The 17,262-nt window shown below is 39.2% G+C and overlaps 1 protein-coding gene across 1 annotated transcript in view; it reads left to right on the top strand.

Annotated features, from left to right (window-relative positions):
- The window catches only part of cdkal1 (CDK5 regulatory subunit associated protein 1-like 1), a 355,999-nt gene that overhangs the window by 135,634 nt on the left and 203,103 nt on the right, over positions 1-17,262 (top strand). The window lies entirely within an intron of this gene.

Raw genomic sequence — 17,262 nt, forward strand, 5'->3', positions numbered from 1 at the left:
ATGATGTTCCATCAATCATCCTGTTGGGTTTCTCCCAGGCCTGTGCAATAACGGCTCCTCACAAGGTTAAAAACAGAGCTTTGCTGGTTTGACCTGAAGCTCATTTGAAAGACCTGAGCCATTTTAATTCAAGATTTTCTTGACTTTTTGTCTTAATTATTTAGTACTAGCTTTTGTTTTTGTTCGTAGGGATGCTTCAGGTTTCACCGGACTTCCCATTAGTGTCCTTCAACCCTCTTGGCTGAATTCAGCTAAACACAGAGACAAACCAGCATGGTGTCTTTATTTATTACTGCTATATTATCAGAGATTGGAGTTTTAACGATTACGTGTCATAACACACAAGGGGCATGGCGATGCTTTGTGGTGACATCAGCATGTTTCACGTTGGAGCAATGCATCTTCTTCATTTGTATCTTTATGGTTTTACTGGCAGACGTTGTCTATTCCCAGACCTTATGAGCAAAAATTAAACTCTTATGTTAATTAAAAGCGTTTAAACAAATCTTGTTAGGTTTTAAATGGAAACCCAGTCACAAAACCCTCACCCCTCCCCTTGCAACCCGCGATGCGAGAGCAAACGAGATAGCGCTAAACACCAGTTTTCTAGGTCTAAACGTCTTTTGTTGTCCGTCACTTCAAATGGCATTGTTATTTTTTGGACTCTGGTAGTTTGTCCTAAGGGTGGAGCGGTAGCAGCCGGCTGTTTCTCTGATATTATTGAGTGGAGAATCCCTCACACCAGTGGTGTTTTGTTGCTAAATATGCGAGTGAGTAGTGGAAGGGCGGCGGTTCAGCGAGACTGACAGCTGGATGGTCCAATGGTCGCTTTTGGTCCGAAACGTGTTAATGGCCAAGGTTTTCGACAAGTACGAGAATTTTTTTTTTTTTCATTTTGTTTTTATCTCCTTAATATATTTATCATTATACTATGTTAGAATGTTAAGAGGCATGAAAAAAATGTAAAAATTTGCTGTTGTGGCTTTAATTTGTAGCATGATTTAAAGTTAAAACATAACATGCAATTAAGGTTTAGATTTTAAAGCTTTGAGCCCTTTGAGGAGGATGCATCTGTCTTTACTCAACGTTTAAGTAATGGGCGTATATATTTACTGTCTTTTTTTATTTGGTTTTCTATCAGCTGCAGGTTTATTTACGTCAGTAACTATAACACTGAAACTTTTCTAACAATGTTGTTCTCTGAACATAAAAAACAACTTGTTTTTACATGTTTGCAGTTTCTCAGTTTCTCAGCTAATAGATTATGATTGCTTCTGTTGATAGAAAAAGTAGAATTAATTTGAAAAATAGATTTTGTTATTCACTGAAAAGTAATGCAGTGAGAGTGAAAATAATTATCTGTTGGAATATAAACTATTAGACCAAGATGTTGGAAACAAATATTAGCGCTGTCATTTCCCACATAAACAGCAAAACTCTATCAATGAGATATTTTCAACCAAAAATCAAAATTTCTCTTTTATTGAATTTATTAGCTGTTTATTTATTTATTTATTTTTTCAGAAACCCAAACAAACGGAGTACCACATGTTCCTGTTATATGCCATCCTACAAAGCTTTGTTATGCTTTACTTAGGAAACGAAATGAAGTCCCTGCTTTTCTAGTTTATTTAGTTATTTATTCATTTATTTACACTGTTTGTAGAATATATCCAGATGTGTGCATTAGCAACTGAATTTAATTTAAATTGTGTGTATGATGCTTGGGGGTATTTCTAATTTTGACCAGCATGGCGTCGTGTGTGTGTGTGTGTGTGTGTGTGTGTGTGTGTGTGTGTGTGTGTGTGTGTGTGTGTGTGTGTGTGTACTTTTCTTTATATGTTTAACTGGGCAAATTTTAACTTTAACCTGTAGTGTGTGGATATTTCCACATTGTGGGGACATTTTGCTGGTTCAAACAATGCCAAACATCCTTGGTGTGTGATGTGTGCATATGTGTGGTTTGTGTGTGTGTGTGTGTGGGTGGGGTGTGTGTGTGTATGTATGTGTGTGTGCGTGCGCATATGCATGTGTGTGTGTAATGTGTTTGTGTCCGTGTGTGTGTGCGTGTGTATTTGTGTGCATTTGTGTGAGTATGTGATGTGTGTGCGCCCATGTATGTTTGTGATGTTTGTGCATGTGTGTGATGTGTTTATGTGCATGTGTGTGTGTGTGATGTGATGTTTGTGCATCCATGTGTGTGTGTGTGTGTGTGTGTGTGTGCGCGCGTGAATGTGTGATGTGATGTGTGCGCATCCATCTGTGTGTGTGATGTGTGTGTATGTGTGCAGACGTGAGTCCTTTACCCGCCTCTTTCCAGCAGGGGGTCTGCTTCTGATCCAGATGATCTCGTTTTTCAAAAAGGGTCAGACTGGCTACAGATAAATCCCCGTGTTTTTGCTCTTTACACGGGAACCCTTTTAGTGGAACAGTAGATTACTCACATGTCTGATTGAATGAAATTGTTGTCAGCCAGTTCTGTTCAAAATAACAGTTCTCTTACTGAAAACGCAGGCCTACGGCTTTAGGATTTTCTGAAACTGGTGTCACTAATTAGATATGGTCATCCCAAATTAGGGAAATTAGAAACAAAAGTGAGTGTGTCCTCTGTTTTCTTTTTTAGGAGGGTGAGTTTTCATTGTGTCCGCCTGCGGCGGTGGTGACATCACTGGTGACATTTGTCAGCTGCTGAAACAGAAGGATCCTTGTGTGACTCAAAGGACTCTTATTCACAACATCCTTTTGGAGTTTTTATCCTGAGTCTCTGCGTCAGAGAGAACATTTGTAACCATAAACCTATTTTGTGTGTGTGTGTGTGTGTGTGTGTGTGTGTGTGTGTGTGTGTGTGTGTGTGTGTGTGTGTGTGTTTTGGGTGAGCACGTGGTGCGATTTAAGATCTTGCTCTTACTTTTACTCCAGAAGTCAAGCTGGTGTTTTGTTTTTAATACACAGAGGATGATCTTTAAAGGTGTGGTTCACAGAAAAAACTTTTTTATAATCGGTCACTCTGGGTTTTTCATGCAGACTGAACATGAAAATAGTCTCACAAATTCTGATAGGAAACTGAGGGTGAAACTCTAGGAGTTTAAAATCCTGACAGATCTACGTCACACTGTCGCTTAACATTCTTGGACTCACCCATCTTGACTCACGACGATGAAGGCTGTTGTAGGTGTCGCGTCTGGGAATCAGCAGCGGAAGTCTCAGCTAGTTTAAGCTAGCCGTTAGCATAAGCAACTGCACCACGTTTCATACACTCCTCCAGGTGTGTGGTATTTGTGGAGATAAAACATCCACGTTGCAAGCCAGTGGTAGAGTCGTGTTGCTGTTTTCCAGTCCGGGGAGAGATGTCCAGTTATCAGGAAGTAAGACTCTAAATCTTGGCGTCTGGAGCTCAGCTCTGATGTGGGCAATCTTTAGGTCAGAGAAATAGTTCACCTGTATATTTTTTCCTCCCAAGAATGATTTCCAAGGCATTCATTCTTACTAGAGACCACTACAAAATGTATTTATTAAACAAGTCATCTACTCCTTTAAAGTCCTCAAATCAAAAAATTAATACGGGATGAAAAGATGAACAGGTTTAGAGTTATTTACACATTAGATGTTTTCAATTATTTACCATTTGATGGAGACTTACCCAGGAGATTCAGATTCACACACACACACACACACACACACACACACACACACACACACACACACACACACACACGTTTGTATTTCTATCATTGTGAGGACAATTCATTATTGTGACTTTATCATGCCTAACCCTAACCAATGCTGATCTATTCCTAATCCTAACCTTAAAGAGACAATGTATAGTTTTTACCGTTAATCTCTTGAAATATCCATGAAAATGTTGTTGAAAATGAATGAAATGATGCCCAGTTGTTGAAAAATATTGGTGGCTTCATAACATATAGCCTTAAAAATCAGGTCTAAAATACACGGGAGCGGGCCTAAGTCTCTGGGCGACGCCATATTAAATGCCATGTTTCCTTCTACGGGGGCTCATGAGCACAAAATGCATACTGATTTGTAGAAACAATTACAAAACTTTCATCATTCTTAAATGTTGTTTTACACATTTACATTTTAATTTGTTGTCAGTGATGAAAGGGAGTCTGATGTGCTTGTTATTTTGCTAAAGTTTGCACTCCCCAGGGCTTTTTGACCCTAAGGGCACCCATTGGTAAGGTCTTATTGCAGCACAAAAATACTGCTTGCTTGCAACGATTTAGGTATCTACTGCCCTCTATCGCCAGGAAAAATACACACTGTCACTTTAACTAAAGCTTAATTTTACACCATATCTCTAAAACCAACTGCTAAGCTTTAAACAAAAGTGAGGACTAAAAATGTCCTCACTTTGTCGGGAAAATAGTGGAAATGGTTTTCATTAGGTAGTAAGTACAAGAAAACACACACACACAACACAAGCAGCAAGTTTGAATCAAGCCAAAATGTGCACATACCATTTAGAGGTTGTGTTTAGTTTCCGTGTTTCGTCAACAAATATAGTGCATGTGAGCAGGGATAGGAAAATACAGAACTGTCTATTTCACGATATTAAAGTCCCATTAGTTGTCACACACACACAGGTGTGAGTGCAAAATTTGTTCTCCGCATTTGACCCATCCCCTGGGCGAGCGGTGAGCAGCAGACACAGCCATGCTCGGGAACTATTTGGTGGTTTAACCCCCCAATCCAACCCCTTAATGCTGAGTGTCAAGCAGGGAGGCATTGGGTCCCATTTTTTCAAAGTCTTTGGTATGACCCGACCAGGAATCGAACCCCTGATCTCCCAGTCTCAGGGCGGACACTCTACCACTAGGCCACTGACAAAGGATGTTATCTACACCTGATCTTCATAAAGAAGCCTAAACGTTTTCTTACATCTCCTGAAATCGATGTGTGAGCAACAGTAGGCTGAGTCAGCTCACCTGGTAAACACACTGGTTCTGCATTTGACTCCAGTCTTCTTGACTAGTCAGTGACCCTCACTGTTGTGTTATATTTAGATGTTTTTTACTCACACTCGTTTTTCTCTCAACATCTTTTTTATCAGTCATGAGTCGGTTCTCAAGAGAAATAAAACATACGGTTAGACTTTCACTTGAATAATACAACATGGTGGTGAGAAAAACAAAGAGGTTAGCGTGACTGTGTGAAAGGATGTAAAGCCAGAGAAAGACTCCACTGAGTCATAGAAACCCAACACCTAACAGGAGTGATTTTTACTGTTTTAAAACCATCGAGTTCTAGTTTTACTGTAAAGGATGATCATCTGAAGATTAATTTTCTTAAAAACCCATTTCTTCTCTCAAATTACTTCTCATAGTCTATGAAACATGAATCTACTTAATTATGCCCTTCACTTTATTAGTGCAGATCCTCACAGCACCCCGCTGTAGTGTCTCACCTGGGACTAACCACCAAAATTTAATTTTAGGTTCAAATCGATTCACAATATTAGTTTCATTAAGTTGCATATTAATTTCATTTGCACCTATTAAATCCAAAATTTGATTGCCCTTTTTTAACAGGGTAATTTTATCCCCATCAGAAAATACTCAACTTAGTCCAGCTAGGTCTCCAGTAGCCTCCGGCTCTGAATTAGAACATCGTCTGGTTTCTCCTGACTCGTTAGCGAGCTGCTCTATAATCCCTTTACTGGATACATGGGTGAAGGAAAGCTTGGAGATTCAGTTATTAATAGCATCACATAACATTTTACTGTCATATTACTGATGATTGACAGCAGTTTTTATTGCACAGACTTTAGAAGAAAAATGTGGCTGGACCAGTAGCTTAGATGCTTTCATTTATTTGGAGGTCTGTTAGTTATTTGAATTTCACAGTAAAATTTCACATCTTCCTTATTCTTTTTCTCTATTCTCTGATAACACAGAACATTCTTGAGTGACTGTCATGCTGAGGTTTTAAATAGGGATGTCCAGATCTGATCACATGATCGGAAATCTGTCCTGATCACGTGGTTTCAGCCTTGATATGGATCGGACATTACCTCCTGATCGGGTCTCAGATGCAGGATTTTGAATCACGGGGAGCCGGTTCTCATATAAAGGATGACGGGCTGCCTTGGAAGTCATCAACTTACACACCCAGAGGGAGCCCGACAACAGATCGAGTTTCTACCGATGTTACATTATTTATATGAACTCTCAGCGTACCGCAGATTCTTTTGAACGGAGACACAAAGAGCGGCAGAGTGCTGATTAATTGCGCGCTCCAGCCAGCTGCATCCTGTGCACAGCTGCAGTAACATTCTCAAGGTGGCGCTACCCAAAATAAAATATGATTAACAAACGATTGTTGATGTCCGCTCAAAATCTCTGGTACTTTCTGTCTTCTATTCGTGCCTGGTGCGCTCTGCTGCAGCAAAGCTCATCACCCGTGTTGCACTTGACCGGTGATGAGCTGGCCTTTAATCTGCTTATATATATATATATATATATATATATATATATATATATATATATATATATACAGTTCTTATTCCACCACAAGGTGTGCACCAGCACCAAAGAGCAGACATGAAAAAGATGATTAGTATTAACCCTCTCAGGCTCAAAGTAAGTTCTGATAAAAGGACAAACTACTAAGTTCTTCAGGGGTACTTCTGAGTTAAAACATGCTCATGAAAGATGTATGTGGAGTAACCAGGTAGGTAGGTTTTAACGTTGCAAATCTGCAACGCCTGCGTCCAGAGGGTTAAATTACTCTAGGGGGTCCACGGGCATGCCCCCCCCCCAGTAGAAAATGTCTGACATTTTATATTTCAAAGCATCAGTCTGGTGCAATTTGATAAAAAAAGTAGAATTACAGGCTGGTGAGAATGTATAATAAAGTATCTATACATGTTCACAGCATTATAATATTGTATTGGATTGATTATATATCCTGTCCTTTCTTTAATCGATTTATAAATCACCCAATGGCATGGGACCAGAACACGTCGGATCTCCTTCAGCACCATCTGCACTGTATTTGCTCACCCTTGAACTTAGTTACTTATAAATTTTGAAATTGTATTTTCTGTCACGTTGATTTTAATGTTCTTGCTAATGGAAGGCACATTGAATAGCCTCTGTGTATGAAATGTGCTATATAAATAAAGCTGCTTTCTTTATTAATGTTTTACATATCGGAAGTTTCGGCTCGGTATTGGCAGATTCGACTCGGACTCGAGGGATGTCCCTAGTTTAAAACTTCTGACTAACGTGTTTGTTACATCTGACCCAGAGTTGCATTAAGGCTTTCCATCTTCCCTGATATGAACTATCTCTTCTTCTGAAAGACAATAATCACCTTTTGTAGCATATTCACTTTTTTGCAGACTACTTTTTTCCAGATTTCTATCCACTCTTTTACGCACAGCTTCTAAATGTGTTACAGGCCATTACCTTTCATTAGCAGCCGCTTCCGTATTCTGTGTTTAGCTGCATTTTTGGCAGTCATTATGGAAGTCATTGTTATGGAGATGTGCTGAAGTCAGGTGGTAATGATCCTCTGCTCCAACCCCAAGGCGGTACCCATCTTCATCAACTACATTCTGCTGGCAGATGGGAAAACCTGATGATAGTGACAAAACAGCTTCTTCTGGTTTCAGATTTCTCAAATTAGTGTTGATTTGGAAGCTTATACTCTGCAACAAGTAATCTGAAAGTGAGACAAAATTAGTCAATGTCTGTAAATATTAATGCGTTGTACAAAAAGCAAGTATTACTAAAATGTTTGACTTAACTGTTGCTTTTGGATTTCCTGGGGTTTTTTGTGTCACGCTTTTGGTGAAACCTTAATTCTTATGCACAAACTGCAGCCCAAATAAGACGTTGATAAGAATTAATTAGCTGCCGAATGAATTCAGTTGACTAATCTTTCATCATTATGTGTGAAGACATTTATCGAAGCAAACATCTTGTAAGTTTGATTACAAAAACCTTTGAAGGTGTGAAGAATCTTGCCTGTTAACATAATGCCAAAAAGGAAAAATTCTGGAACAAATCCAGAAAAGTATCTGTTGCTGCTGCTGCTCATTAGTCTAGAAAAAATTGGAAAGCCAATTCCAGACCATTGGAAGTCCATCTTTCCACAGTTCACCTATTCAACTTCAGAAACATTTAAAAGCAGTTGGCAAGCTTCCAAGGATTGGATATCCAAGCAAGTTCACATCAAATTCAGACCATTTCAGTCAGTTTTAGAATCCCCTAACGGTAAATCCCAGACTCTAAAGTAGGGATGCACCGATCAGGTTTTTTGCTGCCGATACCGATATCAAAGAATGCTGATCACCGATACCGATCACGTGGTTTGGCCAGAAATTTCCTACAACATTATAATGAGTGGTACAAACTACATAATCTGGGAATAAAGGAAATGTAACCTAATCTAAAATGGTCTGTATTAGGGTTGTCACGGTATGAAAATTTAACCTCACGGTTATTGTGACCAAAATTACCACAGTTTTCGGTATTATCGCAGTATTTTTTTTAAACGTGCTACATTTTCACACAATTAAATACACCCTGTATGTCAGGAAATATTGTCCTCAGTTTGTGTCTAAATTTTGCCTAAAATGTGTTATTTTGTAATTATATTGTTTATTTGTTTACATTTTTTCCCTTTGGTCTTAAAAATACCAATATTTGCCCATAACTTCTTATTTTTAGTCTGTTTGATGTCATCATTTTAAAAGTATTAGATCAGATGGTACTCAGTACTCAAGTAGCCTTCTAATCAGATACTTTTTTACCCTTACTTGAGTAATAAACCCTATATTAGGAAAATATTGTCCTCGGTTTGTGTCCTTCCAGTGAGCTTTGCAGATTTGGGAAAATGTCATCAGGCAGTAATCATTTTTAAATTCATAATTATTCTCGGAGAGAAACCAACTCTTATCTGCTCCTGGGAGCCCCGTAATGCATAGCGTCATTTCAACATGGGGGTGTCCGCGACACGGTTTATATGCAGGTAGCGGCGCTGCGGCTGCTTTATATAGCGACTCATTGCATTCTCCCTCGACCCAAATCCTCGGATCACGCATTTTAGCTAAAACACTAACGTTAGCTTGCCTTGCGTTGACTGTAGAGTTGTGGGTGATGGTCACGCAGATGTGTCATGAGATTTGAAGCGTTGCTGTCTTTCACAGACACTTTTTCTGCACGTGCTGCAAACAGGATCGCCGTCTTCTATCAACTGTCCCTCGCCATTCTTCAAATATCTAAAATATGCAGTACTTCCGACTTTGTCTTCTTTGAGGGATAATAAATGTCCTCCTGAGTGCTGCCGTCTCCTCCTTTGACCATTATTTCAGCTTTAGCGTCAAGAAAGTTTTGGTTGTAAACATCAAAGTGAGCATGTGCCGCCGGCAACTTCAGCCGTTGATACGGTGGCTGGTAAGGGTCATCAAGCCTACACCGCAGCCACGGTAAACCCAACAAGATAATATAGTTATTTAAAAAACAAGACGGTTATTATTATTGTCAACTTTTTTTTTTTTTTTACCGGGGTTTACCGCTACACTGTTTACCGTGACAACCCTACCTGATCGGTCTGCTTTGATCTATTTTGAAAATTCCGATCATAACCGATAGGGGCGCTATCGGCCGATTACATCAAATGCCGATTCATCGGTGCATCCCTACTCTAAAGGCCTTTTTTTAAGAAAGCTGAACATTTACAACATATTTGAGTGTTTGCTTTAAGAAGTTTTTCTCTGGGCAATTAAAAACTCTTAGAACGAATATTGTTGAACAGACAAGACAAAGATGAAGATGTTATACCACAGTACACAAGGCAACACAAAATACAGCCTCTCACAACAAACATGTCACACCAGCTGCCAAGCACAATGAACTGGGCTCTATGAGTTGGACTTTGAGGCAGAGGACCTGGGGCTCGGGTTGACGAAGAACGCCTGTATTACCGAAGTTTTCTGGAGTCAAACATAATCCCAGCTGGAGTAGGTTTTTCTGCTATACAGACATACGCCACCCAAAAAAGGTCACAGACTCTAATATTTTGTTAAACCGACTGATTACAGCACGCATTCACTGTGGCATTTTTCAGTAGGCTTCTGCAGTGTCACAAGATTTATTTCCATCAATTGTTCACCAAGATTCACCGGATGCTACCCAGCTTTGAAAAAGGATCAAAAACGTCCGCCCCAGCATCCGATCTGGGTATCGAGTCCAATCAGCTCCTTCCCCAACCGAAGTGCTTAGTTCCTTCCCGTTTTAACATATTCAGGAGACGAAACTACAACTCTGAGATGAGCAGAAGGACTCAGACCCATAGGCACCCATGCTTGCATGTCTAGGGCTACTTCCCACAATGCATTGCAGTGTTGCATCACAATCTATTTTTAGCTACTGTAGAATATTCTATTAATTTGAAATGTTGTGTACGTAACTCATTAGTTTTTGCATAAGTTAATCTTCATAAACCTCCATGAACGAAGGTGGCGATGTGAGAGAACGAAGCCAAAAGGATTTCACAGAGATGTGAGAAACTAGAAGGTGCATGTAAGAATCCACGAGCTAATGAATTATTAGGTGGAGTTTTTTTTACATTACTTCTGAATTAAAGTTTTTCTTCACTTAAAAATTGCTACATGTCTCAACGAGGGTGCCTTTTACCCACTTTTAGGACCCGGCAGAGGTGTGACCAAGTCACTGCTTTGCATTGTCTTTACATGTCTTTCCAGTCAAGCCTCGAGTCAATTCCAAGTCAAAGACAACCAAGTCCAAGTTGAGTCCAAAGTCAATGATGTGGAAGTCCAAGTCAAGTCCAAGTCCTTAACTTTGAATTTTCAAGTCATAATCAAGTCATCTGTCCAACTTCTATTTAATGACAATGATAATAAATACATTCCAGAAATAAAGCTTCTTAAAGCTTCATCTATTTGCTCAAACCAGCAGAAAGTACAACTGAAACTGAGTATAAACAAAAAGCTGCTGCAGTTAGCAGTACAACATCAAACCCAGAACCAAGAATGATTTATGATTTTTGTCCATGTCAGGCCACTTTTGTGCTAAAATATCAAATTAGCTCAAGTCATCATCAAGGCATCAGATGCAAGTCGATTCAAGTCGCAAGTCATTGGTGTTCAAGTCTGAGCCAAGCCTTAAGTCTTTATAGATTTTATCAAGTCAAGTCAGAGGTCATTAAAATAATGACTCGAGTCCAAGTCATATGATTCGAGTCCACACCTCTGGGACCTGGTAAAGACCTGAAAATGTATTATCTCCTAATAAATCAAACCTCGGAGTTAATAGTTTGTCACCTTGACTGTGATTGCCCTTCAGATTTGATCCTTCTTGTGCTGAAATGCAAATGAAGACGTGTGTAAATATAATGAATAGAATGATGTTGAATTGAATGTTACTGAGCTTGTTTTCATTAGCAGAGAAAGGAAATTCCTTGCTCTTTGAGATGCTGGCCTCATCAAATCGGAGAACTCCAAGGCCAAACACATTTTATTATCTTCTGTTTTCCATTCTCCAGATTCCTTTTTGTTTACCTCGACTCTTCACTCTTCATGTAAGATCTTTATTACTCAAAAATTTAGCCATGTTCAGTTTTTATTTTATTATATATTTTGACGGTTTGAAGTTTCATTCAAGGTAAATAATTATTTTCAGTAGCGTTTCCTACTTCCTACTCTACCATCTGTGGTTTTCTATCCTCGTAAATAGCTTCAGCCGGCTTATCGCTGTCATTATAGACCTGTATCTCTGCCAGTGTTTAATTTATGAAGTCACCAGCAGTCATTGTAGTGAAGTGCACAAATGCATCAACAGACACTGAGACAGAATGGAAAGGATCTGTGTGCTTCTTTCTAATTATGCCTTTTGGATTTTATTGAATTAACCGAGTGGTCCACAGCGTGCTAGTTCCATGTTTCCTGTTATCTGCATCTAGCTGCTGCTACTTCTCCATCTGTTGTCAGCAAAAATGTAAAACATAGAGCTGATCACTTTTGGTGCTAAAGTTTAGAGTTTTATTTTTAGGTGGCCTTTTGCAATACTAAACAAACATGTTAAAATGATGTAACTATAAACATCTACAGACTTAAAGGCTATTGTGTGTTAACGTCTGAGTAGATGACCCAAATGTTTGGGAAGAAAACATTTAACCACTCGCTCACCAGCTGCAACCCATTTTTCTAACCGTTGTTGGGGTAGACTGATATATTGGTTGGCCGATATTTACCTTTTCTAAATATTTGCATCGGTCAATATTTGTACTTGGTCTGATGCTGTTGCAGATTTTACTGAAAATTTATTTTACATTCACTAATAACATTTGCATAATACATAGTTTCAATTAACTTCATTTAGATGTCTAACATTAACACTTAGCAGTGCACAAATAAGATTTAACAGTTAGTTACATTCAGAGTTCAAAACGGATTCTGCTTCAGATATTATGTTATGTTATGTTATTAGATACGTTTTAGCATGAAAACAAGGTGGAAAATGTCTAGAAAGTACACAACGGCCGTCGACTGTCCATGTCTCCTACATATCGGCCATAGAAAAAACAATATTGGTCGACCTCTAAACTGGTGCACTCCCCATCTGCAGAAATCTAGAATCAAAACCAAAGCATGCATGAGAGATGATCTGATTTCTATGTAGTGTTGCCTTGATACAAATCCCAGGTAATTTGATAAAAGATCAGAGTAGATGTTTAAGTTGTTTGCTTTTCTAACCAGAGTACCAAACTGAAAATATAGAAAGACTATTAACATCATGCTACTTTTCCCACTTTGCTTCTTCTGTCTTTAATATCTTTCAAAGAGCATTTCTTGTCCTTCGCCCTCTTCATTAACAGATGTAGAACACTGTAGAGATAAATGGACCAGTTTTCTGAACACCTGACAAATGGTCTGTAAGACAAAGTTGGTGCTACCCTAGATTTATGTCTCATTGGTTACTGGGAAGATTACTTAGGAAAACGGACATCACCTGCAATAATATTTTAGAGTCACGTACCCTCAGTAATAGGGATCTAAGAAAATATTTATATGACAATAAATCGTGATATTTTTCCTGCAATATTATATTGATATTCAAAAGCTGCATGTTTACAGGTGCTGGCCAGTAAATTAGAATATCATCAAAAGGTTGAAAATATTTCAGTAATTCCATTCAAAACGTGAAACTTGTACATTATATTCATGCAATGCACACAGACCAATGTATTTCCGATGTTTATTACGTTTAATTTTGATATTTATAGGTGACAACCAATGAAAACATCAAATCTGGTATCTCAGAAAATTAGAATATTCTAAAGGCCAATGAAAAAATGTTTGTTTCTCTAATGTTGGCCAACTGAAAAGAATGAACATGAAAAGAATGTGCATGTATAGCACTCAATACTTAGTCGGGGCTCCTTTTGCCTCAATAACTGCAGTAATGCGGCGTGGCATGGACTCGATCAGTCTGTGGCACTGCTCAGGTGTTATGAGAGCCCAGGTTGCTCTGATAGTCGTCTTCAGCTCCTCTGCATTGTTGGGTCTAGCGTATTGCATCCTCCGCTTCACAATACCCCATAGATTTTCTATGGGGTTAAGGTCAGGCGAGTTTGCTGGCCAATCAAGGACAGGGATACCATGGTCCTTGAACCAGGTGCTGGTGGTTTTGGCACTGTGTGCAGGTGCCAAGTCCTGTTGAAAGGTGAAGTCTGCATCCCCATAAAGTTGGTCAGCAGCAGGAAGCATGAAGTGCTCTAAAACTTCCTGGTAGACGGCTGCATTGACCCTGGACCTCAGGAAACAGAGTGGGCCAACACCGGCAGATGACATGGCACCCCACACCATCACTGACGGTGGAAACTTTACACTGGACCTCATGCAACGTGGATTCTGTGCTTCTCCGCTCTTCCTCCAGACTCTGGGTCCTTGATTTCCAAAGGAAATGCAGAACTTGCTTTCATCAGAAAACATAACTTTGGACCACTCAGCATCAGTCCAGTCCTTTTTGTCCTTGGCCCAGGCGAGACGCTTCTTGCGCTGTTTCATGTTCAAGAGTGGCTTGACACACGGAATGCGACACCTGAATCCCATGTCTTTCATGAGTCTCCTCGTGGTGGTTCTTGAAGCGCTGACTCCAGCTGCAGTCCACTCTTTGTGGATCTCCCCCACATTTTTGAATGGGTTTGTCGTCACAATTCTCTGCAGGGTGCGGTTATCCCTAGAGCTTGTACACTTTTTTCTACCACATTTTTTCCGTCCCTTCGCCTGTCTGTTAATGTGCTTGGACACAGAGCTCTGCGAACAGCCAGCTTCTTTAGCAATCACCTTTTGTGTCTTGCCCTCCTTGTGCAAGGTGTCAATGATTGTCTTTTGGACAGCTGTTAAGTCAGAAGTCTTCCCCATGATTGTGGTGCCTTCAAAACAAGACTGAGGGACCTTTTAAAGGCCTTTGCAGGTGTTTTGAGTAAATCAGCTGATTAGAGTGGCAGCAGGTGTCTTCTATATTCAGCCTTTTCAGAATATTCTAATTTTTTGAGATACCAAATTTGGAGTTTTCATTAGTTGTCACTTATGAATATCAAATTTAAATGTAATGAACATTGGAAATACATTGGTCTGTGTGCATTGCATGAATATAATGTACAAGTTTCACGTTTTGAATGGAATTACTGAAATATTTTCAACCTTTTGATGATATTCTAATTTACTGGCCAGCACCTGTAATTTGTGGAGGAATTTACATGCAAGCATTTGTGTATTTTCTTTTTTTTGTGCAAATCAAATGTCGACCATTAGTTGGCAGCAGTGTGCAATGGGTTTTGATTCCACCACTGAAATGTAAATCCCTCAATTATGGTTCAGATTATTTGTTAAACATGTTAAGTATCTGTTTGGACTGTTTATTGAATTTTCTTACAATAAATTCAGCTTAAAAAATAGTTAATATCGTCTGGCTTAATGTATCGCAATATATCATGATGTATCGTATCCTCTCCCCGTATAGTGACACGTATCGTATCACCAGAATTTCACCAATACACATCCCTACTCAGTAATAATAAGTTTGCCTTCTGAAATCATGTCATTATGGATTTTCAAACAGGGTGTCCGCGGGGTTTTAAAAAGTATTAAAAAGTGATAAATACAAATAGTCAAATTTAAGGCCATTAAAAGTGTTAAATTTGGTCTCAGAGGTATTATTTTTTCCAAATTAGGTATTATTTTTTTCAGACTATCAGGTGTCATATTCTGAACATCGACATAGAAATATATTCCGAATGAAATGTTTTGAACGATTATACAAACAAATCAAGCCGATTATTTGCTCCTCCCGCTTGCGCTGCCCTGATTTGCAAATGAAGCGCTCCTACAGTGTTGCCAACTTGGCGACTTTGACGCTATTTCCAACAGCTTCTCAGACCCCCTTCTTGACTTTTTAAATCTAAAAGTACCTAGCGAATACCTCAGAAACATCTCTGGTAACCCTTAGCTACTTTCTGGATAACTGTCGTCGACATTTCCTGCAGGTTAGCTAAACACTCCGCCTGCGCTCCGGACCGTTCTTCAGGACATTAGGAAAGGGAATGATGTAGTGATGTGTTGGTCGCTACAGAAACAGCTCTCGGAGCCGGCTCCCTGTTGGAGTAACCAGAGTGAGTGACACACACCGTACCTGCGGGCTCCTGAGCAACTAAAAACAGCTAAATGTGCGCGTGCGGCGCGTTAAACACGTGCAGCTTGCCCCTGATTGCCGTGAGACCGGTTTGGGGGGTGGGGGGTGCAGCTGTGGTTGAGACAATTATTACATTAACTGATCGACCTGTAAATAGTTTATAAATAAGGTAGAAATAAGTTCCTCATGCTGATAACTAATCTCTCTGAGGACACGGTGCTAGTGTACTCTCCTACAGCACCTTGACAGGACTTCAATAAATGTTATGCAACATTTTGTGAACATCAATTTATTTGCATGTATTTGTTATAAATGCCACTGTATAATTCTTGCTGTCAGTATTTGCAAGATATTGGTATTTGGGTCTGTACTGGTTAGACTTAAATGAGTTAAACCAAGGTCTATATCCCTTGGGTCATAAACTATGAGCCATAAGTATATTGGTCTTTTTATACTGGGAACCAGGAGTTATTTTAGTGATCATCTTGTTTCCTATTTATTTTTGTCCTGATTGTGCCCTGAGCAATTTTATGACTAAATAAAAAAATCTACATAAATTGAAAAATCGTCTTAAATAATCAATCTCAATTTCAGTCATAATAATCGTGATTATTGTTTTTGCCATAATCGAGCAGCCCTACTTTAGCATATCCGGTCACATAATGATGACGTCATATTCAGTGGTCGTTCTGCATCATTTCAGGCCTCGTGGTCAACTGTCTGAACCGCTGAACAGAAGTGCCTGGCTTATTTTCTAAGTAAAATAAATATTTGAAATACGTTGTCAACATCAGTGAGTCTCTAAGTCTATTCTTTTTGTATGTTATATATGTTAAAATATGTGTAAATAGGTCGCTGATTAACACTTGCAATTTAGTGTTGTGATGGTTTTAAAAAAATTCTGGAGGTAGTAAAAAAAGTATTAAAAAGTAGTAAATTTTACTTAAGGATTGCTGCATATACCCTGTCAAAACTCAATCAACCAGAATTTTCTCTTCAGTCGTACTTACAACTTTTATTTATGTATTTGTTTCTTCCTCTTTTCCTCATACACAATTTATTTAATGGTCAGCACATGCTCATCTTCTATACCTATTGCCCCATTTCCTTTGAAAATAGCCACTCTTTTCATTGTATTCAATTTAAATAAGCATCTAGTTTATTCCCAATTTACAAACACCACCTAAACCACTTTGATCCACTTCACTTGGCTGCGTTTACATTTTATTCAACACCAGTAAGCTTTCTCACCCGGTTTTCCAGAGAGCAGAAGTGAAAATGTATTGTGTCAGGCAGTAACACAAAACGAAAGCAGGAGCAGCAGAATTACAGCAGTCTGAGGGCTGTTTACACAGAGGTTTCTGATCACGTACATACATGTGTAGAATTGTTTGAATGCATGAATGCTCACTATACACACATGCAATCTCCTTTGATTTTACACTTTAGCTCATGTTCAGCACTTTCAGAAGCACTCCTACGCAACGGACCCCCCCCCCCCCCAACACACACACGCACGCACTCACACATTCTCATCTAGCATTCGTTGTGAGGACCGTCATTGACTTCCATTCATTTT

This window comes from Nothobranchius furzeri, chromosome 5 (assembly GCF_043380555.1).
Source record: "Nothobranchius furzeri strain GRZ-AD chromosome 5, NfurGRZ-RIMD1, whole genome shotgun sequence".
In the NCBI taxonomy this organism is placed as follows: domain Eukaryota; kingdom Metazoa; phylum Chordata; class Actinopteri; order Cyprinodontiformes; family Nothobranchiidae; genus Nothobranchius; species Nothobranchius furzeri.